The sequence below is a fragment of the Neovison vison genome, chromosome 3 (genome assembly GCF_020171115.1).
Source record: "Neovison vison isolate M4711 chromosome 3, ASM_NN_V1, whole genome shotgun sequence".
Lineage (NCBI taxonomy): Eukaryota > Metazoa > Chordata > Mammalia > Carnivora > Mustelidae > Neogale > Neogale vison.
The window spans coordinates 186841295-186867986 of NC_058093.1; positions in this window are offsets into that span (position 1 = coordinate 186841295).

Below are 26692 nucleotides of genomic sequence, written 5' to 3' on the forward strand. Positions count from 1 at the left end.
ATTCTGCACGGCACACAAGATTTTGATGTCTTTCTGGGAAAGAGGTAAACTTATAATACAACATGTGGTCCCTGAGCCACACAACAGAACATCTTCTGTCCCCAGAAGGAAACCATGCCCTTCGACCTGTATCAAACTCACCAGGTGGGAGAATCCTGCATGGCCCCTTAGCCACCAGTACATTCTTATATCTCCCTGGTAACAAACCAGCATTGAGACCCATCTGCAAGAGACTCCATGTCAACTCAAGGCCTTGGTACTTCACCCCGAGGCCACCAGAAAGAACCTGCCATGTTCCTCAGCTGCAATAGTCAATGGAGGTTTGCTTTCCAGGCATCCATGCAGGAGTGCTCTGCTACCAAAACTTTCCACATGGAGGACCATGGAGCAAACAAACCAGACTCCACGTGTCCAATAGAAGAAAACCTTGCTGTTTGGAGCATCTCACAAGACTCAGCTTAGGAAATCCTCCATGACCTCTTGATTCCACCCCTCCATTTGTCGGTCACCATAGACACAAACACCATTGTGAAGCACAATAGAGAAATCCTCCTTCTCCAAGAGAAGAAACATGGCTGTTGTCATGGGTGTACAACCCTCATAGTGGGAGACAGCTCCATGGCCAACGAGACCACGCCCACTCCTGGGGACCGCCCTGGGCACAAAGAGGCATTGTGGCCCTCAGCTTGAGCATGCTTTCAAAAACCCCTCTCTGTTGCACCACCAGTATCCCGCATTGCAACCCAGGTACGCCCCTATGTCCAAATCCTAACCCCTGGTGGGATATTCCAGGCGCCCAGATCCAGAGCCCGTCTCTGGAATCCCTGTTTTGGGCCCCCCCCCCAGATGGCAACATCATTCTTCCCTTCCCCAAAAAAGCCACAAAAGTATTGGGAGCCACCAGGATCCTTAGAAGGGAAAAATCTCCCATGGACCCATGCGACCACACCTGAAATTGGAGGCCATCCTGGACACACTATCCAGATAAAAAAGCCTGTGCTACCGCTTTCGAGTCACCATAATTACCGTTCCTGGAGAGCTGCCCTCCAGGTCTATGCACTGGGCTTGTGATCACCTCTCCATTAACCCTAACCTTTTTTTTGTTGTTGTTGTTTGTAGCCTTCTCTCCCAAAACCATGGCTCACAGGCCTTCCAGGATGGGGTCTCTGGAGCCACACCACAGGATTGTGCTGCCATCCTCAAGGAAACTGTGCCCGTCACAGTTGCCGAAACCCACAAGATTAGGAGAAAGCTGCAAGGCCCCTGAGACCACTCCAATTTTGGAGGCCGCTTTGGATGCATATGCACAGTCTGAAATACCTTGATCACCAACATCCTGGCAGACACCCATGTCAACAGTCCTGAGTCAGAAGAGTGAACCTAACAGGCCCCCAGGACCTCATTGAAACCCTAGATTACGATTTCAGGCATCTGTCCTCAGAGCCTATTCTGGAATACCAACTCATGATACAACACGTGGTCCCTGAGCCACACAACAGAACATCTCCTGTCCCCATAAGGAAACCGTTCTCTTCTACCTTTGCCAAACCCTCTTGGTAGGAGAGTCCTGCATGACACCTTAGCCACCAGCACATTCTAAGATCTCCCTGGCAAGAAACTAACATTGTGGCCCATCTGCAAGAGATTCCATATCAACTCAAGGCCTTCGACCTTCGACCCTGAGCCACAAGAAAGAACCTGCCATGTTCCTCACCTGTAGTGGTCAATGGAGGTGTGCTTTGAAGGCATGCATGAAGGAGAGCTCTGCTACCCAACTTTCCACATGGAGGACCCTGAAGCAAACAAACCAGACTCCATCTGTCCTGTAGAAGGAAACCTTGCTGTTGGGAGCATCTCATAAGCCCCAGGGTGGGACATACTCCATGGCCTCATGATGGCCCCCCTCCTATTGGCGGTCATCATAGACACAAACTACAGTGTGAGCAAACATCTGACATCCGCCCTTACTCAGGTGCTGGATAGCTTGAATAAGCTGCTGTACACTGGAACTACCTTCAGCCTGGCACTGAATATAACCATAGTTTGTGTTCACCATTTCATCCTCAGCCTCCTTGTGCCCAAGGTCTCTTGATAGGGAATTCTGGAGCAACGACACAGCATTCTGCCTGCCCCACAGAGAGAAGAATTGCCTGGTGATTCTGCCCAGAAACACTACAGGAGGATAAACCTACTTGGCACTTGAGAGAAACCCGATTTATAGGTTGCCCTGGCCACTAGTGTTGTGTCTGAGAGAGCCTGAGCCCCGACCTCGTGTCAGCCACCCAAGAGTTGGGCCCATATCCAGCATGTGAGACCGGCCATGTCCCTGTTCCTTCATCTCTACCCATCCTTGGTATTCAGTCATCTGTCCCCAGACCTTTTGCTGAAATCCCTGCCCGTGGTGTAACAAGAAACACAATAGAGAACTCCTCCATCACCATGACAGGAAACATGGCTGTTGGGTGGGAGCCAGCTACATGGCCAGTGAGAACACGCCCACTCCTGAGGGCCACCCTGGGCACAAAAAGGCCTTGTGAAACCCAGCCTGAGCATGCTTTCGAACAATCCCTCTCAATTGCACCACCAGGATCCCGCATTGCAAGGCTGTTATGCCCCTAGGCCCAAATCCTAACCCTTGGTGGGATTTTCCAGGCACCCAGACCCAAAACCCGCCTCTGGAATCCCTGTTTTGGGGCACCCTGAAGATGGAAAACAGCACTCTTCCCTTTCCAGAAAAAGACACCAAACTATTGGGAGTTGCCAGGATCCTTAGAGAGGAAAAATCTCCCATGACCCCTGAGATCATACCTACATTCCGAGGCCATCCTGGACAAACAATCCAGATAGAAAAGACTGTGCTACCACTTCAAATCAAACTAATTACAGCAGCTGACGAGCTGCTCTCCAGGTCTACCCACTGGGCCTGCGATCACATCACCACTAACCCTAACCCAGGTTTGTGTTTGCAGAATTCTCTCTCAAAACAATGGCCCACATGCCTTCCAGGATGCTGTCTCTGGAGCCACACCACAGGACTCTGTCTTCCATCCCCCAGAAAACTTTTCCCAATGCAGTTTCCCAAACCCTCCAGATTAGGAGAAAACTGCAAGGCCCCTGAGCCCACCCCAATATTGGAGGCAGCTCTGTATGCAAATGTGCAGTCTGAAACACCCCGATCACTGACATCCAGGCAGACACCCAAGTCAATGGTCCTGAGTTTGACGATTGGAACAGACAAGCCCCTATAACCTCATTGGAGCCCCAGTTAGGTTTTCATGCATCTTTCCTCAGCGACCTGTTCTGGAATACCAACTTCTAATACAACATGTGGTCCCTACACTACAAAACAGAACAACTCCAGTCCCAGAAGGAAACCATGCTCTTGGACCTGTGTCAAACACTCAGGATAAGATATTCCTGCATGGCATCTTAGCAACCAGCACATTCTACGATCTCCCTGGTAACAAATCAGCATTGTGACCCTTGTGCAAGATATTCCATGTCAACTCAAGGCCTTTCTACTTCGCCCCAGAGCCATCAGAACGAACCTGCCATGTTCCTCAGCTGCATGGACCATGGAAATGTGCTTTCCATGCATCCATGCGGGAGAACTCTGTTACCCAAAATTTCCACATGGGGGAACCTGGAGCAAACACACCAAACTCCGCCTGTCCAGTAGAAGGAAACATTGCTATTTGGAGCATCTCACTAGCCTCAGCGTGGGAAATCCTCCATGGCTTCTCGACACCAACCCTCCATTTGTCGGTCATCATAGACACAAACTCCAGTGTGAGCAAACATCTGACATCCGCCTTTATTCACATGCTGGATATCTCGCATAAGCAGCAGCACATTGGAGCTGCCTTCTGTATGGCAATAAATTTAACGATAACTGGGGTTTACAATTTCATCCTCACCCTACTTGTGTCCAAGCCCTCTTGATAGGGAATTCTGGAGCCATCACGCAGCATTCTGCCTTCCCCAAAGAAAGAACAAGTGTCTGGTGATTCTGCCCAGGAACCCCATATGAGGATCAATCTGCTCTTTCCTCGAGGAAACCCTGATTTATAGACTGCTGTGGGCACTAGTGCTGTGTCTGACAGAGTCTGAGCCCCAAACTTGTGTCAGTCTTCCAGAGAGCAGGGCCTATATCCAGCATGTAAGACCAGCCATGGCCCGAGGCCAAAATCTCTACCCATCCTTGGTATTCAGGCATTTGTCCCCAGACCTTCGCTGGAATCCCTGCCAATGGGGGAACCCGAAGAACAATAGAGAACTCCTCTTTACCCACCGCAGGAAAACTGGCTGTTGGGATTTGTGTCCAACCCTCAAAGTGGGAGCCGGCAATATGGCCAAAGTGACAACGCCCACTCCTGAAAGCCGCCCTGGGCACAAACAGGCATTGTGATCCTCTACCTAAGTATGCTTTCAAATAAGCACTCTCAGTAGCACCACCAGGATCCCGCATTGCAGGCCTGGTATGCCCCTAGGCCCAAGTCCTAACCCTTGGTGGGATTTTCCAGGTGCCCAGACCTAGAACCCATCTCGGGAATCCCTGTTTTGGGACACCACTAAAATGGAAATCAGCACTCTTTTCTTTCCGGAAAAAGTCACCAAACTATTGGGAGCTGCCATGATCCTTAGGGAAGAAAAATCTCCCATGGATCCATGAGAAAACAGGTGCATTCTGAAGCTATCTTGGACACACAGTCCAGATATAAAAGCCTGTGCTACTGCCTTCGAGTCACACTAATTACACTTTTTGATGATCTGTGCTCCAGGTCTATGCACTAGGCTTGCGATCACCTCACCACTAACCCTAGCCCAAGACTGTGTTTGCAGACTTCTCTCTCAAAACCATGACTCACATCCCTTCCAGGATCTGGTCTCTGTAGGCACACCACAGGACTGTGTCTGACATCCCCAAGGATACTTTGGCCGTCACAGTTGCCAAAACCCTCCAGATTAGGAGAAAACTTCAAGTCCCCTGAGCCCACCCCAATATTGTCCGCCGCTCTGGATGCAAATGCGCAGTCTGAAACACCCTGATTCCCTACATCCAGGCAGACATCCAAGTCAATGGTCCCGAATCTGAAGATTGAACCTGACATACCCCAAATACCTCCTTGGAACTACAATCAGGTTTTCAGGCATCTGTCCTCAGAGGACTGTTCTAGAATACCAACTCATGAGACATGTGCTTCCTGAGCCACACAACAGAACAACTCCTGTCCACAAAAGGTAACCGTGCTCTTGGACACGTGTCAAACCCTCAGGGTAGGAGAATCCTGCATGGCACTTTAGGAACTAGCACATTCTACAATCTCCCTGGTAAAAAACCAGCATTGTGACCCCTGTGTAAGATTTCCATGTCAACTCAAGGCCTTCGTACTTCGTGCCAGAGCCACCAGAACGAACCTGCCATGTTCCTCAGCTGAATCGTCCATGGAAAAGTGCTTTCCATGCATCCATGTGGGAGAGCTCTGCTACTCAAACGTTACAAATGTTGGACCTTGGAGCAATCAAATCAGACTCCATATGTTCAGTAGAAAGAATCCTTGCTGTTTGGAACATCTCGCAAGCCTCAGCGTGGATGCAACATGTGGACCCTGATCCACACAACAGAACATCTCCTGTCCCCAGAAGGAAACCGTGCTCTTCGACCTGTGCTAAACCCTCAGGGTAGGAGAATCCTACACGGCACCTTAGCCACAAGCACAAAGATCTCCCTGGTAACAAACCAGCATTGTGGCCCATCTTCAAGAGATTCCATGTCAACTCAAAGTCTTGGTACTTCGTCCCAGAGCCACCAGAATGATCCTGCCACGTTCCTCAGCTGCAATGATCAATGGAGGTGTGATTTCCAGGCATCCATATCCGAGAGCTCTGCTTTCCAACTTTCCACACGGGGGACCCTGGAGCAAACAAACCAGACTCCACCTGTCCAAGAGAAGGAAACCTTGCTGTTTGGAGCATCTCATAATTCCCAGCATGGGATATCCTCCATGGTCTGTTGATGCGACCCCTCTATTTGTCAGTCACCATATAAACAAATTCCAGGGTGAGCAAATATCTGACATCTGCCCTTATTCAGGTGCTGGATATCTCAAATCAGCCACTGCACTCTGGAATTGTCTTTTGATTGGTACTGAATTTAACCATAACTTGTGTTTACAATTCCATCTTCACCCTACTGGTTTTCAAGCCCTCCTGATAGGGAATTCTGAAGCCACAATGCAGCATTCTGTCTTCCCCATAGAAAGAAGAAGGGCCTGGTGAGTCTTCCCAGAAACTCCACATGGGGATAAATCTGCTCGACCCTTGAGTGAACCCCGATTTATAGGCTGCCCTGGCTACTAGTGCTGTGTCTGACAGAGCCTGATCCCCGACCTAGTGTCAGCCACCCAGAGGACGGGGCCCATATCCAGCATGTGAGATAGGCCATGGCCCAAGTCCCTCATCTCTACCCATCCTTTGTATTCAACCATCTGTCCCCAGACCTTTGATGGAAACCCTGCCAAATGTGAAACCAGAATCAGAAAAGAGAACTCCTCCTCCCCATGGCAGGAATCCTGACTTTTGGAATGGGTGTAAACCCTCAGAGTGGAAGGAAGCTGCATGGCCAATGAGACCATGCCCACCCATAAAGGCTGGTTTGGGATCAAGCAGCATTGTGACCCTCAGCCTAAGCATGCTTTCAAACAAATGCTCTCAGTTGCACCTCCAGGATCCCACATTGCAAGCCTTGTAGACCCCTAGGCCCAAATATTAACCCTTGGTGGGTATTTTCAGGAGCCCAGACCCAGAGCCCGTCACTGGAATCCCTCTTTTTGGGCACCCCAAGATGGTAAACAGCACTCTTCCCTTCCCCGAGAAAGCCACCAAACTATTGGGGGCCACCTGGATCCTTAGGAAAAATCGCCCATGGACTAATGAGACCGAACCTGCATTCCGAGGCCATCCTGGACACACAATCCAGATACAAAAGCCTGTTCTACCGCCTTTGAATCACCCGATTTACAGTTCCTGATGTGCTGCCCTCCAGGTCTACGCATTGGGCCTGCGATCACCTCACCACTAAACATAACCCGAGTTTGTGTTTGCAGACTTCTCTCACAAAACCATGGCTCACATGTCCTCAAGGATGGGGTCTCTTGAGCCACACCACAGGACTGGGCCTACCAACCCCAAGGAAACTGTGCCCATCACAGTTGCCCAAATCCTCCAGCATATGATAAACCTGCATTGTCCCTGAGCCCACCCCAATACTGGAGGCTGCTCTAGACGCAAATGTGCAGTCTGAAACACCCCGATCACCTCTATCCAGGCAAAAGTGAAGTCAATAGTCCTGAGTCAGAAGACTGAACCTGACATGCTTCTAGGACTTCTTTGGAACCCTAGATTAGGTTTCCAGGCATCTGTCCTCAGAGGCCGGTTCTGGAATACCAACTCATGATACAATATGTGGTCCCTGAGCCACACAGCAGAACATCTTTGTCCTCAAAAGCAAACCTTGCTCTTGTACCTGTGTCAAACCCTCAGGGAAGATGAATCCTGCAGGGCCACGTAGCCACCAGCATATTCTAAGATCCCCCTTTTAACAAAGCAGCATTGTGACCCATCTTCATGAGACTACATGTCAACTTATGATCTTGGTACTTCGCCCCCAAGCTACCTGAATGAACCTGCCATGTTCCTCAGCTGCAATAGTCAATGGAGATGTGCTATCCAGGCATCTGTGCAGAAGTGCTCTGCTACCCAAAGTTTCCACATGGGGGAGCGTGGAGCAAACAAACCAGACTCTCCCTGTCCAGTACAAGGAAACCTTGCTGTTTGGAGCATCTCACAAGCAGCAACATGGGAAATTCTCCATGGATTTCCTCCATGGCCTCTTTGCTCCACCCCTCCATTTGTTGGTCATCATAGACACAAACTCTGGATTGAGCAAACATCTGATATCCGTCTTTACTTAGGTGCTGGTTATCTCGAATCAGACGCTGCACACATGAACTGCCTTCTGCTTGGCACTGAATATAACCGTAGCTTGTGTTTACAATTCCATCCTCACCCTACTGGTCCCCAAGTCCTCTTGATAGGGATTTCTGGAGCCACAATGCAGCATTCTGCCTTCCCCATAGAAAGAAGGGTGGCCTGGTGAGTTTGTCCAGAAACTCCACATGAGGATCAATCTGCTCTGCCCTCGAAGGAATGCTGATTTATAGGCTGTCCTGGCCACTAGATCTGGCTCTGACAGAGCCTGATCCCTGACCTGACCTAGTGTCAGTCACCCAGAGAGAGGGGGCAATATCCAGCATGTGAGACCGGCCATGGCCAAGGTCTGTCATCTCTAACCATCCTTGGTATTTAGGCACCTGTCTCCAGACCTTAGCTGGAATCACTACCAATGGAGGAACCTGAAGCACAATAGAGAACTCCTCCTTCCCCCTGGCAGGAATCCTGGCTGTTGGGATGGGTATCCAACCCTCAGATTGGGAGCCAGCTGCATGGCCAATAAGACCATGCCCACTCATGAGGGATGCCCTGGGCACAAACAGGCATTGTGACCCCCAGCCTGAGCATGCTTTCAAACAAACACTCTCAGTTGCATTTCCAGGACCCAGCATTGCAGGCCTGGTATGCCACTAAGCCCAAATCTTAACCCTTAGTGGGATTTTCCAGGTGCCCAGACCCAGAGCCCATCTCTGGAATCCCTGTTTTAGGGCACCCATAAGATGGAAAACAGCACTCTTTCCTTCCCTGAGAAACCAACTAAACTACTGGGAGCTGCCAGGATCCTTAGAGAGAAAAATCTCCAATAGACCCATGAGACCACACCTGCATTGCAAGGCAATCCTAGACACACAATCCAGATACAAAAGTCTGTGATACCACATCGAGCCTCTCTATTTACAGTTCCTGATGAGCTACCCTCCAGGTCTATGCATTGGGCCTGTGATCAACTCGCCACTAACCCTAATCCAAGTTTGTGTTTGTAGACTCCTCTCCCAAAACCGTGGCTCACATGCCCTCCAGGATGGGGTCTCTGGAGCCACACCAGAGGACTGGGCCTGCCATCCGCAAGGAAAATATGCTGATCACAGTTGACTGAACCCTCCAGATGGGAAGAAACCTGCAAAGTCCCTGAGAACACCCCAATTTGCAGGCCGCTCTGGATGCAAATGCGCAGTCTGAAACACGCTGATCACCTCTATCCAGGCAGACAACGAAGTCAATGGTCCTGAGTCAGAAGATTGAAACTTACATGCTCCTAGGACTTCATTGGAAACCTAGATTAGGTTTTCAGGCGTCTGTCCTTAGAGGTCTGTTCTGGAACACCAACTTATGATAAAACATGTGGTCCCTAAGCCACACAACAGAACATCTCCTGTCCCCAAAACGAAACCTTGCTCTTGCACCTGTGTCAAACTCTCAGGGTAGATGAATGCTGCACGACCCTTAGCTACCATCACATTCTAAGATCTCCCTGGTAACAATCCAGCTTTGTGACCCATCTTCATGAGGCTCCATGTCAACTCAAGGACTCGGTACTTTGCTGCAGAGCCACCAGAACGAACTTCCCATGATCCTCATCTGCAATAGTCAATGGAGGTGTGTTTTCCAGGTATCCATGCGGGAGTTCTCAGCTACCCAAACTTTTCACTTGGGGGACCGTGTAGCAAACAAACCAGACTCCCCTTGTCTGGTAGAAGGAAACCTTGCTGTTTCGAGCATCTCACAAGCCCCAATGTGAAAAATCCTCAATGGCCTCTTAACACCACTGCTCCATTTATTGGTCATAATGAACACAAAGTCCAGTGTGAGCAAATATCTGACATCAGTCCTTACTCAGGTGCTGGATAACTCGTTTCTGACGCTGTACACTGGAAATGTCTTCTGTTTGGCACTGAATATAACCATAGAATGGGTTTACAATTCCATCCTCACCCTACTGGTCACCAAGCCCTCTTTATAGGGAATTCTGGAGCCACAACACAGCATTCTGCCTTTCCCTAGAAAGAAGAAGAGCTTGGTGAGTCTGCCCAGAAACTCCACATGAGGATCAATCTGCTAGCCCCTCGAGGCAACCCCGATTTATAGGCTGACTTGGACACCAGAGCTGGGTCTATCAGAGCCTGAGCCCTGACCGTGTATCAGCCACCCAGAGAGCGGGGCCCTTATCCAGCATGATAGCAGTTGGGATGGGTGTCTGACCCTCAGAGTGGGAGCCAGCTGCATGGCCAATAAGACCACGCCCACTCTTGAGGACTGAACTGGGCACAAATAGGCATTGTGGCCCACAGCCTGAGCATGCTTTCAAACAAATGCTCTCAGTTGCACTTCCAGGATCCTGCATTGCAGGCCTGGTACGCCCCTAGGCCCAAATGCTAACCCTTGGTGGGATTATCCAGTTAACCAGTCCCAGAGCCTGTCTCTGGAATCCCTGTTTTGGTGTTAGCCTAAGATGAAAAACAGCACTCTTCCCTTCACTGAGAAAGTCAGCAAACTATTGGGAGTTGCCCGGATCCTTAGAGAAGAAAAATATCCCACACCTGCCTTGGGAGGCCATCCTGGACACACAATTCAGATACAGAAGCCTGTGCTACCTCCTTCGAGTCACCCAATTTACAGATACTGACGAGCTGCTCTCCAGGTTTCTGCCTTGGGCCTGCGATCACCTTGCCACTAATCCTATCAGGAGTTTGTGTTTGCAGACTTCTCTCCCAAAACCATGGCTCACCTGCCCTCCACGATGGGGTCTCTGGAGCCACACCATAGGACTGTGCCTGCCATCACAAAGGAAACTGTGCCTGTCACATTTGCCCAAACTCTCCAGAATAGGAGAAACTTGCAAGGCCCCTGAGCCCACCCCACTATTGGAGGCCTCTCTGAATGCAAATTCGCAGTCTGAAACACTCTGACACCTCCATCCAAGTGGATACCCAAGTCAATGGTCCTGAGTCAGAATATTGAACCCGACATGCCCCAAGGACATCATTGGAACACTAGATGAGGTTTTCAGGCCTCTGTCCTCAGATGTTTTTTCTGGAATACCAACTTATGATTCAACATGTGGTCCCTGAGCCACACAACATAACATCTCCTGTCCCCAGAAGGAAGCCGTGCTCTTGGACCTGTGTCAAACCCTCAGGTTAGATGAATCCTGCATGACCCTTAGCCACCAGCACATTCTAAGATCTCCCTGGTAAACAACCAGCATTGTGAACCATCTTCATGAGACTCCATGTCAACTCTAGGCATTGGTACTTTGCCCCAGAGCCACCAGAATGAACCTGCCATGTTCCTCCACTGTAATGGTCAATGGAGGTGTGCTTTCCAGGCATCCATGCGGGAGAGCTCTGCTACTAAAATTTTCTACATGGGGGACAGTGGAGCAAACAAACCAGACTCCCCCTGTTCGGTAGAAGGAAACCTTGCTGTTTGGAGCATCTAACAAGCCCAGTGTGGGAAATCCTCCATGGCCTCTTGACGACACCCATCCATTTGTCAGTCAGCATAGACAGAAACTCCAGTGTGAGCAAACATCTGATATCCACCCTTACTCAGCTGCTGGATATATAGAATAATCTGCTGCACAATGGAGATGCCTTCTGCTTGGCACTGAAATGAAACATAGGTAGTGTATAGAATTCCATCTTCACCTTACTGGTCCCCAAGCACTCTTTTTTTTTTTTTAATTTTAAATTTATTTTTTTTTAATTTTCAGCATAACAGTATTCATTATTTTTGCACCACTCCCAGTGCTAGAATGGCCAAAATTTGCAGGAGAGGAAACAGTAAGTGCTGGAGGGGATGTGGAGAAAGGGGAACCCTCTTACACTGTTGATGGGAATGCAAGTTGGCGCAGTCTCCTTGGAGAACTGTGTTTTGATTCCTGAAGAAATTAAAAATAAAGCTTCCCTGTGACCCTGCAATTGCACTACTGGTATTTACCCCAAAGATACAGATGTAATGAAAATAAGGGCCATCTGTACACCAATGATTATAGCAGCAATGGCCATGGTCGCCAAACTGTGGAAAGAACCAAGACACCCTTCAACAGATGAATGGATAAGGAAGACGTGATCCATAAACTCTATGGAGTATTATGCCTCCACCAGAAATGATGAATACCCAACTTTTGTAGCAACATGGATGGCACTGGAAGACATTATGGTGAGTGAAATAAGTCAAGCAGAGAGGGTCAATTATCATATGATTTCACTTATTTGCAGAGCATAAAAAATAGCATGGAGGACATGGGGAGTTAGAGAGAAGAGAATTAGGGGAAATTGGAAGGGGAGGTGAACCATGAGAGACTATGGACCCAAGCACTCTTGATAGGGAATTCTGGAGCCATAATGCAACATTCTGCCTTCACCATAGAATGAAGAAGTACCTGGTGAGTCTATCTGGAAAACCCACATGAAGATCAATCTACTCGGCCTTCAAGGGAACCCCAGTTTATTGGCTTCCCTGGTCACTAGTGCTGTGACTGACAGAGCCTGAGCCCTGATCTAGTGTCAGCCACACAGAGAGCGGGCCCCATATCTAACATGTGGGACCGGCCATGGCCCAAGTCTGTCATCTTTACCCATCCTTGTTATTCAGTCACCTGTCCCCAGACCTTTGCTGGAATCCCTGCCAATGGGGAAACCTGAAGCACAACAGATAACTCCTCTTTCCCCATGGCATGAAACCGGGCTGTTGGGATGGCTGTCCAAACATCAATTTTGGAGCCGGCTGCATGAACAATAAGACCACGCTGACTCCTGAGGGCCGCCCTGGGCACAAACAGGCATTTAGACAATCAAACTGAGCATGCTTTCAAAGAACCCCTCTCATGGCACCACCGGGATCCCACATTGCAAGCCTGGTATGCCCCTAGGCCCAAATCCTAATCCCTGGTGGGATTTTCCAGGATCTCAGACCCAGAGCCCGTCTCTGGAATCCCTGTTTGGGGGCACCCACTAAGATGGAAAACAGCACTCTTCACTTCCCTGAAACAGCCACGCAAATATGGGAAGCCGCCAGGATCCTTAGAGAGGAACAATCTCTCATGGACCCATGAGACCACACCTGCATTCCAAGGCCATCCAGGACACACAATCCAGATAGAAATGCCTGTGCTTCTGCCTTCGAGTCACCCTAATTATAGTTCCCCAGGAACTGCCCTCCAGGTCTATGCATTGAGCCTGTGATCACCTTGCCACTAACCCTAACCCGAGCTTGTGTTTGCAGACTTCTCTCCAAAACCATGGCTCACATGCCCTCCAGGATGGGGTCTCTGGAGTCATACCACAGGACTGGGACTGACATCCCAAGGAAACCGTGCTTGTCACAGTGGCCCAAACCCTCCAGATTAGTAGAACCTTCAAGACCCCTGAGCCCACCCCATTATTGGAGGCCACTCTGGATGCAAATGCGCAGTCTGAAATACCCTGATCACCTACACCCAGGAAGACACCCAAGTCAATGGTCCTGAATCCGATGATTGAATCTGACATGCCCCTAGGACCTCATTCAAACTCTAGATTAGGTTTTCAGGCATATCTCCTCAGAGGCCTACTCTGGAATACCAACTTTGGATACAACATGTGGTCCCTGAGCCACACAACAGAACATCTCCTGTCCCCAGAAGGAAACCATGCTCTTTGACCTGTGCCAAACCCTCTTGGTAGGAGAATCATGCATGGCACCTTAGCTACCAGCACAATCTAAGATTTTCCTGGTAAGAAACCAGCACTGTGACCCATGTGCAAGAGATTCCAAGTCATTTCAAGGCCTTTGTACTTTGCCCCAAAGCCACAAGAATGAACTTGCCATGTTCTTATGATGCCTTGGTCAATGGAGATGTGCTTTCCCGGCATCCATGCAGGAGGGCTCTGCTACCCAAACTTTCTATATGGGGGACCCAGAGCAAACAAACCACACTCCACCTTCCCAGTAGAAGGAAACCTTGCTATTCGGAGCATCTCACAAACCTCAGTGTGGGTAATCCTCTATGGCCTCTTGACGTCACCCCTCCATTTGTCGGTCATCATAGACACAAACTCCAGTGTGAGTAAACATCTGTCATCCGCCCTTACTCAGGTGCTGGATGTCTCGAATAAGCTGTTCCACATTAGAACTGCCTTTTTCTTGGAACTGAACTTAACCATAGCTTGTGTTTACAATTCCATCCTCACCCTACTGGTCCCACACCCTCTTGACAAGGAATTCTGGAGCCACAATGCAGCATTCTGCCTTTCCCATAGAAATAAGAAGTGCATGGTGATTCTGCTCAAAAACTCCATATGAGGATCAATCTGCTTGGCCCTTGAGGGCACCCCGATTTATAGGCTGCCCTGGACACTAGTGCTGTGTCTGACAGAGTCTACGCCCCAACCTCGTGTCAGCCACCCAGAGGGGCGGGGCCCATGTGAGACCGGCCATGGCCCAGGACCGTCATCTCTACCCATTCTTTGTATTTAGGCATCTCTCCCCAAACCTTTGCTGGAATCTCTGCCAATGGGCGACCCTGAAGCACAATAGAGAACTGCTCCTTCCCCATGAAAGGAAACCTGGCTGTTGGGATGGGTGTCCAACCCTCAGAGTGGGAGCCAGCTGCAAGGCCAATGAGACCACACCCACACTTGAGGGCAGCCCTGGGCACAAAGAGTCATTGTGACATTCAGCCTGAGCATGCTTTCAAACAAGCCCTCTCAGTTGCACGACCAGGATTGCACATTGAAGGACTGGGCCGCCCCTAGGCCCAATTCCTAACCTTTTGTGGGATTGTGCAAGCCCTCAGACCCAGAGCCCATCTCTGGAATCCCTGTTCTCAGGCACCCTTAAGATGGAAAACAGCACTCTTCCCTTCCCTGAAAATACCACCTAACTATTGGTAGCCGCCAAGATCCTTAGAGAGGAAAAATCTCCTATGGACTCATGTGACCACACCTGCATTAGAGACCATCCTGGACACACAATCCAGATACAAAAGACTTTTCTTCTGCCTTCTAGTCACCCTAATTACAGTTACTGAAGAGCTGCCCTCCAGGTCTATGCATTGGGCCCCTTATCTCCTCGCCATTAACTCTAACCCGAATTTCTGTTTGCAGAGTTCTCTCCCAAAAACATGGCTCAAAGTCAACCAGGATGAGGTCTCTTGAGCCACACCACAGGACTGGGCCTGCCAAACCCTTGGTAATTTGCCCATCACAGTTGTCCAAACCCTCCAGATTTGGAGAAATCTGCAAGGCGCCTGAGCCTACCTGATTACTGGAGGCCGCTCTGGACACAAATGTGCAGTCTGACACACCCTGATCACATATATCCAGGAAGAAACCCATGTCAATGTTCCTGAGCCAGAAGATTGAAACTACCATGCCCTTAGGACCTCACTAGATCCCTAGATTAGGTTTTCAGGCATTTGTCCTCAGAGGCCTGTCTGGTATACCAACTTAAGATACAACATGTGGTCCCGGAGCTACACAGGAGAACATCTCCTGTCCCCAAAAGGAAACCATGCACTTGGACCAAGTCGAACCCTCAGGATAGGAGAATCCTGCATTTCACCTTAGCACCAGCACATTCTCAGATCTCCCTGGTAATAAACCTACATTGTGACCCATCTTCAAGATATTCCATGTCAACTCAAGACCATGGTACTAAGTCCCAGAGCCACCAAAATGAACCTGCCATGTTCTTCAGCTGCAATGGTCAATGGAGGTGTGCTTTCAGGAATCCATGCAGGAGACCTCTGCTACCTAAACTTTTCACATGGGAGACCCTGGAGCAAACAAATCAGACTCCCCCTGTCCAGTAGAAGGAAACCTTGCTGTTTGGAGCATCTCACATACCTCATCGTGGGAAATCCTCCATGCTCTCTTGGTGCCACCCCTCCATTTGGCGGTCGTCATAGAGACAAACTCCAGTGTGAGCAATCATCTGACATCTGCCCTTACTCAGGTGCTGGATATCTCAAATCCTGCTGCACATTGTGACTGCCTTCTGGTTGGCACTGAATTTAACTGTAGCTTTTGTTTGCAATTCCATCCGCATTTTTCTGTTCACCAAGCCTCCTTGTTAGGGAATTCTGGAGACAAAACACAGCACTCTGCCTTCCCAGAGAAAGAAGAAATGCCTGGTGAGTTTGCCCAGAAAACCCACATTAGGATCAATCTGCTCGGCCTTCAAGGGAGCCCTGATTTATAGGCTGTCCTGGACACTAGTGCTGTGTATGACAGAGCCTGAGCCCCGACCTCCTGTCAGCCACCCACAGACCGTGGCCCATATCCAGCATGTGAGACCAAACATGGCCCATATCCGTCATCTCTACCCATCCTTTGTCTTCACGCACCTTTCCCCAGACCTTTGCTGGAATGCATGCCAATGGGGGAACCTAAAGCACAAGAAAGGACTCCTCCTTCCCCATGGCAGGAACCCTGGCTGTTGGCATGTGTGTCCAACCCTCAGAGTGGGAGCCAACTCCATGGCCAGTGAGACACCACCCACGCTTGAAGGCCGCCCTGGGAACAAACAGACATTTGACCATCAGCCTGAGCATGCTTTCAAATAAGCCCTCTCAGCTGCAAAACCTGGATCCCACACTGCAGGCCTGGTACTCCCCTAGGCCCAATTCCTAACCCTTAGTGAGATTTTACAGGCACCCAGACCCAGACCCCCTGTCTGGAAACCCTGTTTATGGGCACCCGTAAGATGGAAAACAGCACTCTTCCCTTCCCTGAAAAAGCCACCAAACTACTGGGATCCACCAGGATCCATAAAGAGTAAACTCTACCATGGACTCATGGGAACACTTGCATTCCGAGGCCATCCTGGACACCCAATCCAGATAAAAAAGCCCTGCTACCACCTTTGAGTCACCCTAATTAGAGTTCCTGAAGAGCTGCCCTCCAGGTCTACACATTGGGCCTGCAATCACCTTGACAGTAACCCTATCCAGAGTTTGTATTTAAAGACTTATCACCCAAAATCATGGATCACATGCCTTCCACAATGGGGTCTCTGGAGTCACACCACAGGATTTTGTCTGCCATCCCCTAGGAAACTTTGGCCGTCACAGTTGCACAAACGCTTTACATAAGAAGAAATCTGCAAGGTCCCTGAGTGCACCCCAATCCTGGAGGCCACTCTGGATGCAAATGTGCAGTCTGAAACACACTGATCATGTATATCCAGGCAGACACCCAAGTAAATGATGCTGAGAAAAAAGATTGAACCTGACATGCCTGTAGGACCTCATTGGAACCCTAGATTAGGTTTTCAGGCATCTGTCCTAAGAGGCCTGTTCTGGAATACCAACTTAGGATACAACATGTGGTCCCTAAGCCACACAACAAAACATCTCCTGTCCCCAGAAGGAGACCATGCCCTTGGACCAATGTCAAACCCTCAGGGTAGGAGAATCCTGCATGGGTCCTTAAACACCAGCACATTCTAAGATTTTCCTAGTTACAAACCAGAATTGTGATCCAACTGCAAGAGATTCCATGTCAACTCAAGGCCTTGGAACTTAGCCCCAGAGCCACCAGAATGAACCTGCTATGTTCCTCAGCTGCAATGGTTAATGGAGGTGTGCTTTCCAGGCATCTATGTGGGAGAGTTCTGCTACCCCAACATTCCACCTGGGGGACCCTGGAGGAAACAAACAAGACTCCACGTGTCCTGTAGAAGGAAACCTTCCTCTTTGTAGCATCTCACAAGCCCCATCGGGGGATCTCTACTATGGCCTCTTCACGCACCCCCTCCATTTGTCGGTCATCATAAACACAGACTCCAGTGTGTGCAGACATCTGACATCGGCCCTTATTCAGGTAATTGATACCTTGTACGTTGTCCTTCATAGATACAAACTCCAAGGTGAGAAGACATCTGACCCTCGCCCATACTTAGGTGCTGGAGATCTCGAAACAACAGCTGTACATTGGAACTGCCATGTGCTTGGCACTGAGCTTAACTGTAGCTTTTGTTTTCGAGACTTCTGTCCTAAAACTCCTCTCCTACAAGACCTCCATATTGGGAATTTTAGAGCCACAATGCAGCCTTGTGCCTTCTCACCAGAAAGAAGAAATGTCCTATGGGTCTTCACAGAAACCCCACATGAGGATCCACCTGCACGACCCTCGATGACACCCCAATACAAATGGCCACTCTGTGCACTAATGCTCTGACTGACACAGCCCAAGCCCCAACTTCTGGCAGCCACCTAGATAGCGGACCCCATATCTTGCAGGTGTAACCAGCCTTGACCTGAATCCTTCATCTCGAACCAATCTGGGTATTCAGGTACCTGTCCCAGAAGATTGCTCAAATTCCTGCCCACGGGGGACCCTGAAGCACAAAAGAGTACTCCTCCTTCCCCATGGCAGGAAAATTAAATGTTGAGATGGTTGTCCAACCCTCACATTGGGATCCAAGTGCATGGAACAAGAGACAACGCCCACTCAGGATGGGCAGCTGGGCACAAATAGGCCTTGTGGCCCTCACCCTGAGACCAATTTCCAACATCCCCTGTGGGAGCTGGACCAGAACACCACAGAGCAGGCCTGTCATGCCCCTCGGCCCAAATCCTAAGCCTTGGTGGGGTTACCCAGGCACCAGGACCCACAACCTATCTCTGGAATCCCTCTTTTGACAGGAATCCTGACATGATAAAACGTGCTCTCCCCTTCCCCCAGTAAGACACCAAACTCGTGGGTGCCAGGCAGAATCCCCAGATAGGAAGAATCTTCCATGGATATATGAGGACACCCCTCCATTCTGTGGCCATCCTAGACACAATCCATACGGAAAAGCCTGTGCTCTTGCCTCCCAGCTGCCCGAATTTCAAATCCCGAGCAGCTGCCCTCATGGTCTTCAGATCGGGCATGCCATCACCTCGCCCCTAACTCTTACCCGATTTTGTGTCTGAAGACTTTGGTCCCAGAGCCTTGAACCACATGCCCTACAGGATTGGGCCTCCATAACAACAGCACATCACTGGGCCTGCTATCTGGAGGAAACTATTCCCATCTCAGTTGTCCAAACCCTCCTGATTAGGAGAAACCTGCAAGGCCCTTGGAGGTTTCATAGGCCACTCTGGAAAAAATGCACAGTCTGACATAGCCGCAGCACCTACCTCCAGGGAGACAAGCAGGTCAAAGGCCCTGAGTCCAAAGGTTGAACTTGACATTCCCCTAGGAAATCATAAGAACCCTAGCTTAAGTTTTCAGGACTCTGTGTCCAGAGGTCTGTTCTTGAAATCCAACAGATGGTCCGAAATGTGGTCCCTGAGTCATACAAAGGAACCCCTCCTGTCATGAGAAGGAAACCTGGCTCTTGGAAACTGGGTCTAACCCTCAGGTAGGAGAATCCTGCATGGCTGCAGATCCACCACCACATTCTAAGGTCTCCATGGACACCAAGCAGCACTGTGACTCATTAGACTGAGAACATCCATCAACTCAGATCGCTTGGAACTTGGAATCAGTGCCAGTAGATCAAGCCTTCCCTGCTCCTTGTCTGCAATGGTAATGCGAGGGAAGCTTCCCAGGCCTCCATTCAGAGGGCTCTGCTACCGATTCTTTCCATTTTGGGGACCCTGGAGCCCTCAAAGTGGACTTCCCCTGTCCTGCAGTAGGACACATAGCCATTTGGAGCAGCTCACAAGCTCCAGCTTGGGAAAACCTCCAAGGCTTCTTGAGGTCACCCCACCATTCGTTGGCCATGATGGATACAAACTCTAGCGTAAGCAGACATCTGACCCTCGCCCATACTCAGGTGCTGGAGATCTCGAAACAACAACTGCACTTTGGAATGGCCATGTGCTCAGCACTGAGCTTAACCTTTGCTTGTATTTTTAGATTTCTGTCCTCACACTATTCTCCTGTAAGTCCTCCATATTGGGAATTCTGGAGCCACAATGCAGTCTTCTGCCTGCCCACCAGAAAGAAGAAGTGCCCTATGGGTTTTTACAGAAACCCCACATGAGGAGCCACTTGCACGGCTCTCAACGGCACCCCAATATCATAGGCCGCCCTCTGCACGAATGCTCTGTCTGACACAGCTCGAGACCCGACCTCCTGTCAGCCACCCAGTGGGCCCCATATCCTGCCTTGGTACTGGGTACTGCCTTGGCCCGAGGTCGTCATCTCAAAACAACCTGGGTATTCAGTTACCTACTCCAGAACTTAGCTCAAATTCCTGCCTGTGGGGGTACCTGAAGCAAAAAAGAGTACTTCTGCTTTCCAGTGGCAGGAAAACTTGCAGTTGACATGGCTGTCCAACCCTCAGAGTGGGAGCCAGGTGCATGGCCCAAAAGACCACACACACCCTGTATTGGCAGCTGGGCACAAAGAGGCAATGTTACCCTTAGCCTGAGACCCTCTTCAAACAAGGTCACTCAGGAACCGGTCGAGGAGCCCTCAGAGTGGGCCTCTTATGCCCGTAAGCCCAAATCCTATGCCTTGGTTGGGTTTTCCAGGCATCTGGACCCAAAACCCATCTCTGGAATCCCTGTTTGGACAGGACCCCTGAGACGGAAAACAGCACTTTCCTCTTCCCCAGGAAGACATCAAACTCTTGGGTGCCGGGCAGAATCATCCCCAGATAGGAAGAATATCCCATGGACCCATGACTTCACCCCTCCATTCCATGGCCATCCTAGACACAAAATCCAGACAGAAAATACATCCTGTGCTCCTACCTCCCAGCCACCTGAATTTCAAATCCCGAGCAGCTTCCTGCAGTATCTGCAGATTGGGCCTGCCATCACCTCGCCCCTAACAATTACCCAAGTTTGTGTCTGAAGACATGTGTCCCAAAGCCCTTACCCATAAGCCGTCCAAGATGGGGCCATCATAGGATTGTGGCCAATGGAATGGGTAGAATTGCCTTGGAGAGGGCAGGCACAGTCCTGAGGTATGGCTCCAGGGGCCCCAGCCTGAAGGGTGTGTGGACCAGGGCTGTGGGGACAAGTTTGAAAACACAAACTCGGCAAAGGTTTGGAGACGTAGATATGGAGGGCCCGATCTACAGACCATGAGGAGAACTCTTCGGGATATGAAAAAAGGGCGAGTATGAGGCCCTTGCTCAGGCTTTCATCTGGCTTTTCTGTCAATGATTGTCATGGAATGTCAGGGTGGCCTCATAAGCCATGGATGACTTTCCCTTTCTGGCGATTTGGGATGTCCCCAGGAGTTTGAGGTCATTCTGTGGAATGGGATGGGAGGAGTCCATTCTTTCTGTTTTTTTTTTGTTTGTTTGTTTTGTTTTGTTTTGTTTTGTTTTGTTTGTTTGTTTTTTGCTTTTGTTTTGTTTTGTTTTTTTAAACTCAGGTGTCCCACCAAAAGAGGGATTCCAGAGCAGAGCTCCTGTGGAGGGGCAACTGGTTAACCCAACCTCTGGTTATGATTGGGGCCTAGGGGCATTGCAAGTCCCATATGCTGGCTCATGGTCAAGCCACTGAGAGGCCTCCATTGAGGACAGGGCTCATGCTGAGTGTCACAATGTGTGTTTGTGCTCAACGAGGCCCTTAAGCATGGATGTGCTTCATGGGTCACTCTGGGTTTTATATTGAACATAGGACAACATATGAACCACATGGCTTCCTGTCATGGGGAAGAAGGAGTTCTGATTTCTGCATCACGTTCACCCCTGGGCAATGATTGGAGATAAGGTATGGATTCTGAAGCCTGAAAACCGGGGTTGGGAAGACATGACTCCTAATGTCCTGGAGGGTCCGATGTGCTCATTGTGCAGCCAGATGTCTGGGTGTCGATCGGGAGGTGTGGGCTCAGGCTGTGTCAGACAGGGCATTAGTGCCCAGAGTAGACTGTACAATTGGGGTACATTCGAATGGCATACAGGTTGATCCTCATTTCACATTTCTGGGTAGCCCCATAAGTCAAACTTTTACTTCTGGAGGACAGGCAGAATGCTGCATTGTGGCTCCAGAATTCCCAAACTGGAGGGCTTGTGGGCCAGGAGTGTGCAGACGGAAGTCTGAGACCACAAGCTAAGCTTAGCTATCAGGGCGAGGACTCAGCAGGCAAATCTGCAGAGGTGAATCGAGATTTCATGTATCTGGAGTCAGGGCGAGGATCAGACGTTGGGATGGTTGGGCTTCTGTCCATGATGGCCACTTGATGAAGGGGGAGGGACTCAAGAGGCCATGGAGGTTTTACCACTATGGGAGTTGTGAGGTGCTCCAAACAGCAAGGATTCCTTCAGTGGGACTGTTGAGACCTTTGGATGGATCCAGGACATCCCATTAGGAATGACGACAGATCAGGTTTCTAAGGATGGATGCCTGGGAAGCCCGCCTCTCATTCCAGTTGTCTCTAAGCAACAGGGTAGGTTTGAACTGCTGGCTCTGGGGAGCAACCGTGGGGGATGACTTGAAATGGACTCTCCTGAGGATGGGCCATAATGTGAATTGGAGTCCATGGAGACCTTGGAATGGGGCAGTGGCTCCGGGGACCTGAAGGATTCTCCTAACCAGAGGTTTTGACACAGCTCCAGGGATCAAGTTTCCCATGTGGAGACGAGATTTATTCTGATTGGTGCCTCAGGAACCCCCATAAGCTGATATTGGAAACCGGGCATCTGAAGAGTCATTCCTGGAAACCAAAGCAATGGATCATATTCAGGACAAGGCACTGTCCGCTTCAATCTTTTACTCTGGGAACATTTTTCTACAGTACTGAGTGGAGGTCATTGCTCAGCTTGTGTCAGATAGCCCCTGTTTGTCCCCGGCGGCCTACATTATTGGGATGGTCTCAGGGACTTTGGAGGTTTATCCTAATCTGTAAGGTTGTGGCCAATGGAGTGTACAATTCCCTTGCAGAAGTCAGGCACAGTCCTGAGGTGTGGCCCCAGCTGTCTGGGTGTTGGTCGGGATGTCCGGGCTCAGGCTGTGTCAGACAGGGCATTAGTGCCCAGGGTATACTGTATAACTGGGGTACATTCGAGTGGCAAGCAAGTGGATCCTCATTTGGCGATTCTGGGTAGACCCATAGGGCAAAGTTTTTCTTCTGGAGGACAGGCAGAGTGCTGCATTGTGGCTCCGGAATTCCCAATCTGGAGGGATTGTGGGCTAGGAGTCTGAGGACGGATGTCTGAGAACACGAGCTAGGATTATGTTTTGGGGCGAGGGCATGGCAGGCACACTCTGAAGAGCTTAATTGAGATCTCGTGCATCCGAAGTCAGGGTGAGGATCAGGTGTTGGCTCAGGTTGGCGTTTCTGTCCAAGATCGCCCTTCATGAAGGGGGTGTGCATCATGAGGCCATGGAGGTTTACCCAGGATGGGAGTTGTGAGGTGCTCCATTCCACAAGGATTCCTTCTGCGGGGCAATTGAGACCTGTTGGATGGCTCCAGGACGTCCCATACAGAACGACACAAGAGCAGGGTTCTAAGGATGGATCCTGGAGAGCCCGCCTCACATTCCAAATGTTTCCTAGTGACAAGGCCTGTTCAATTTGCTGGCTCTGGGAGGCAACCAAGGGGGCTGAGTTGAAATGGACTCTACTGAGGCTGGGTCATAATGTGGGTTTCTGTCCATGGAGACTTTGGAATGGGGTGGTGGCTCTGGGGACCTGAAGGTTGTCCTAAATGGAGGTTTTTTTTTTTTTTTTTTTTTTCCCAATTTATTTATTTTCAGAAAAACAGTATTCATTATTTTTTCACCACACCCAGTGCTCCATGCAAGCTGTGCCCTCTATAATACCCACCACCTGGTACCCCAACCTCCCACCCCCCCGCCACTTCAAACCCCTCAGACTGTTTTTCAGAGTCCATAGTCTCTCATGGTTCACCTCCCCTTCCAATTTACCCAAATTCCCTACTCCTCTCTAACGCCCCTTGTCCTCCATGCTATTGGTTACGCTCCACAAATGAGTGAAACCATATGATAATTGACTCTCTCTGCTTGACTGATTTCACTCAGCATAATCTCTTCCAGTCCCGTCCATGTTGCTACAAAAGTTGGATATTCGTCCTTTCTGATGGAGGCATAATACTCCATAGTGTATATGGACCACATCTTCCTTATCCATTCATCCGTTGAAGGGCATCTTGGTTCTTTCCATAGTTTGGCGACTGTGGCCATTGCTGCTATAAACATTGGGGTACAGATGGCCCTTCTTTTCACGACATCTGTATCTTTGGGGTAAATACCCAGGAGTGCAATTGCAGGGTCATAGGGAAGCTCTATTTTTAATTTCTTGAGGAATCTCCACACTGTTCTCCAAAGAGGCTGCACCAACTTGCATTCCCACCAACAGTGTAAGAGGGTTCCCCTTTCTCCACATCCTCTCCAACACATGTTGTTTCCTGTTTTGTTAATTTTGGCCATTCTAACTGGTGTAAGGTGATATCTCAATGTGGTTTTAATTTGAATCTCCCTGAGGGCTAATGATGATGAGCATTTTTTCATGTGTCTGATAGCCATTTGTATTTCTTGATTGGAGAAGTGTCTGTTCATATCTTCTGCCCATTTTTTGATGTGTTTGTCTGTTTCGTGTGGGTTGAGTTTGAGGAGTTCATTATAGATCCTGGATATCAACCTTTTGTCTGTACTGTCATTTGCAAATATCTTCTCCCATTCCGTGGGTTGCCTCTTTGTTTTTTTGACTGTTTCCTTTGCTGTGCAGAAGCTTTTGATTTTGATGAAGTCCCAGAAGTCTATTTTCGCTTTTGTTTCCTTTGCCTTTGGAGACGTATCTTGAAAGAAGTTGCTGTGGCTGATATCGAAGAGATTACTGCCTATGTTCTCCTCTAAGATTCTGATAGATTCCTGTCTCACGTTGAGGTCTTTTATCCATTTTGAGTTGATCTTTGTGTACGGTGTAAGAGAATGGTCGAGTTTCATTCTTCTACATATAGCTGTCCAGTTTTCCCAGCACCATTTATTGAAGAGACTGTCTTTTTTCCACTGTATATTTTTTCCTGTTTTGTCGAAGATTAATTGACCATAGAGTTGAGGGTCCATATCAGGGCTCTCTACTCTGTTCCACTGGTCTATGTGTCTGTTTTTATGCCAGTACCATGCTGTCTTGGTGATCACAGCTTTGTAATAAAGCTTGAAATCAGGTAAGGTGATGCCGCCAGCTTTATTTTTGTTTTTCAACGTTTCCTTAGCGATTCGGGGTCTCTTCTGATTCCATACAAATTTTTGGATTATTTGCTCCAGCTCTTTGAAGAATGCCGGTGGAATTTTGATCGGAATGGCATTAAAAGTATAGATTGCTCTAGGCAGTATAGACATTTTAACGATGTTTATTCTTCCGATCCAAGAGCATGGAATGGTCTTCCATCTTTTTGTGTCTTCTTCAATTTCTTTCATGAGTGTTCTATAGTTCCTCAAGTATAGATCCTTTACCTCTTTAGTTAGGTTTATTCCCAGGTATCTTATGGTTCTTGGTGCTATAGTAAATGGAATCGATTCTCTAATTTCCCTTTCTGTATTTTCCTTGTTAGTGTATAAGAAAGCCACTGATTTCTGCACATTGACTTTGTATCCTGCCACGCTGCTGAATTGCTGTATGAGTTCTAGTAGTTTGGGGGTGGAGTCTTTTGGGTTTTCCATATAAAGAATCATGTCATCTGCGAAGAGAGAGAGTTTGACTTCTTCATTACCAATTTGGATACCTTTTATTTCTCTCTGTTGTCTGATTGCTGTTGCTAGGACTTCTAATACTATGTTGAACAAGAGTGGTGAAAGTGGGCATCCTTGTCTTGTTCCTGATCTCAACGGGAAGGCTGCAAGCTTTTTCCCATTGAGGATGATATTTGCTGTGGGTCGTTCATAGATAGATTTGATGAGGTTCAGGAATGTTCCCTCTATCCCTATACTTTGAAGCGTTTTAATCAGGAACGGATGTTGGATTTTGTCAAATGCTTTTTCTGCATCAATTGAGAGGACCATGTGGTTCCTCTCTCTTCTCCTATTAATTTGTTGTATCACATTGATTGATTTACGAATGTTGAACCATCCTTGTAGCCCAGGGATGAATCCCACCTGATCATGGTGGATAATCTTTTTAATGTGCTGTTGGATCCTGTTGGCTAGGATCTTGTTGAGAATCTTAGCATCCATATTCATCAGTGATATTGGTCTGAAATTCTCCGTTTTGGTAGGGTCCTTGCCTGGTTTGGGGATCAGGGTAATGCTGGCTTCATAGAAAGAGTCTGGAAGTTTTCCTTCTGCTTCAATTTTTTGAAACAGCTTCAGGAGAATAGGTGTTATTTCTTCTTGGAAGGTTTGGTAGAATTCCCCAGGGAATCCGTCAGGTCCTGGGCTCTTGTTTTTTGGGAGATTTTTGATCACTGCTTCAATCTCGTTATTAGATATCGGTCTATTCAGGTTGTCGATTTCTTCCTGGTTCAATTTTGGTAGTTTATATTTTTCCAGGAATGCATCCATTTCATCAAGGTTGCTAAGCTTATTGGCATATAACTGTTCGTAGTAACTTCTGATGATTGTTTCTACTTCCTTGGTGTTAGTTGTGATCTCTCCCCTTTCATTCATAATTTTATGAATTTGGGATTTCTCTCTTTTCTTTTGGATTAGTGTAGCCAGTGGCTTATCGATCTTATTGATTCTTTCAAAAAACCAGCTTCTAGTTTCATTGATACGTTCTACTGTATCTCTGGTTTCTCCCTCATTGATCTCAGCTCTAATCTTGATGATTTCCCTTCTTATGTG